Source organism: Triticum urartu, chromosome 3 (assembly GCF_003073215.2).
Source record: "Triticum urartu cultivar G1812 chromosome 3, Tu2.1, whole genome shotgun sequence".
Classification (NCBI taxonomy): domain Eukaryota; kingdom Viridiplantae; phylum Streptophyta; class Magnoliopsida; order Poales; family Poaceae; genus Triticum; species Triticum urartu.
Window position 1 is genome coordinate 145,172,867 of NC_053024.1, and position 2,341 is coordinate 145,175,207.

Consider the following 2,341-nt stretch of genomic DNA (forward strand, 5'->3'; position numbering starts at 1 on the left):
AAATTTTGTGTTTTGAAATAGGTACTAAAGATATATGTTTAGTCCATCAGCCAAATGGTTATACCCCAGAGTTGTTTACATCATTGCTTCACTCATGGTTCAATGCAATGATGGCATAAAAAATATCTTAGAAAAAGCCGGATACATAGTAATGCCTAATTAACACATGGTCAAAGCAATTATCAAAAACATGAAGAGCAGATTAACCATTGTTACATCCCAAATCTGTGAGAATATCTGTAAACAATTATCCGTAATCTGGGGTGTTTAGAGTACACCGGCTTTGGTTGTAATGGGGTGTGGCCGAGAGTGGATGTTCGCATCCATTTCGAGGCTTCTTGTACATTGTCTTTGCTCTCTTCTATAAAAGTATGATACGCCTCTGGCATACTCTCGAGAAACTAAATTGTAGAAGAAAAAGGCGCAGCTATCAAAAGAAAACAAAGCTTTTAACCTTGGTGCAGTAAAAACAAAAAGGTAACTTATCCCTACAGTCTAATAACAGAACAACACATGAATAAACAACTTGCTGTTTTCTGTAAAGGATGAATTTCATTGGCAGCATGTCTGAACTATCATAAGAAAATTAGTCAGACCTCCTAAAATTTGTTACTCAAGAAACTATCTGCAGGTCCTTGAAATTTTGCTATGCATTTTTGGAAGAGAAGAGGACCATTTCAAATTCACAATACTGCATGATAGTTTGTTTCTCGAGCCTAAACAAAAGCAACACTTCCTCTAGACACTTGCTTAATGTAAGAGCGGAACAAACTTTCATAACTTCAAAATGAAGATTTCGAAGTCATATAGATGGCAGATAATTCATACGTAAGGAGGAAATTAGTTTGCCTCCAAATCCAACAACAATCAACAAAAATACACATGGAAAATGGCATTTAATACACTATAAACAGAACACTGAATGGATAATGATACTAAAATGTGTTTATAATGGAACCAACCTGGACATGATGATAGATACACTAAGAATTTAAATTGTGAATGAAGTGTACTACGATCTTCATCAAGATCCGGTATTTCTTGTATATATCAGCAGTTGAGCACATCAAGTGCTTCTGAGATTGAACAACATGTTAAATTAAACCAACATTCCTTTCATCCAAGAAATGGAATGGAAAGTAGTGGGCAGATCAAGAGTAAGCTTGAATCACCACGGTATATTAGAGATGCAGGCCCTGAATTAGTTGGACTTGAGGGCGAGGAATTCCTTCCACCTGAGTGCAAGGAGATGTACCCCCAAATTCGTGACACTACCATAGACCTGCACGTGTGTAACATCATGGCAGCAAATTACAGTTTTCTAAAATATTGGCAATGTAACATCATGGCTGCAAATTTAGCTGAACGGTCTATGCTAACAATATAAGCATTAATTTAGATAATAGCCGAATGGCCATGCGTTGTAGCAGTTTAAAAAGCATATTATTGTAGCATGTCGACCTGCACACGCTGCCCAACTTTCTATACTTGGTCCATGACATGCCCTTGGCTCTGGTATGTAACAACCCGAGCTTTACCTCAACACCACAAACAGACATGCTCATGTTCAGCCTACAACAATTAAATTTTGGAATTAAGAAATGTGACAGTTTAGGGCAAAAATATCATAGCCTACCAAACATAAACTACAATGTAGCATATCAACATCATATGCCTCCCAGAAGCATTTAAAAGCAACTCAAATTGAATTTGGGTGTTGGATCTGATTACCTGAGATCATCTGCAACGACACGGTACGTAATCAAGAAAGATGGCAATGTAAAATAAATTATTATCGAATCTGACTTGAGATAGTAGACTAACTTGGTGGCATTTCATCAAGGACTATCATTATCACAAAAAAGAAGAGGGCCAATTGTCTATTAGAATGCACATGGGAGAATATATTGAAGCAGAAATAGAATATATGGCTGCATGTCTCAGTACAAAATATAATGTTGAAACAATGTATAAACTATGAACTTAACATAATGTAGAAAATATGGAACATAGCATTACATGAGGTATTTTCATGGAGAAAATGGGTACCCATGTGATAATTCTAACTGACACGATACTTTGAAATTTCTTGCATATACTTGTTCGCATGAGCTTGGGAATCAGAGCATGTAAATGTGGTGAACCACAAATGATAGGTTGTCTATGTGAAATGGTAAAAATTCAGATTGTATGACCAAAAAAGCTTATATGCTGAAATCGGAAGCACGGCTTCCGGTTTATATGCTGTAGACACTGAACTTCGTATCTACTACCCCTGACAAAGTTGCATCCTTTCTATTATTCAGAAAAAATAGCTTCCTTTTTGAGTAGAAAAAAACAT

At 36.3% G+C, this 2,341-nt stretch overlaps 1 long non-coding RNA gene across 1 annotated transcript; it reads right to left on the minus strand.

The window, feature by feature from the left end:
* Positions 1 to 206: 206 nt before the first annotated feature.
* LOC125548190 lies at positions 207 to 1,079 on the minus strand. The gene is made up of 2 exons (XR_007300927.1): positions 963 to 1,079; positions 207 to 427 (listed from the first exon to the last, which is right to left on the minus strand). It is a non-coding gene; the product is annotated as an uncharacterized LOC125548190 (long non-coding RNA).
* Between the last annotated feature and the right edge of the window lie 1,262 nt (positions 1,080 to 2,341).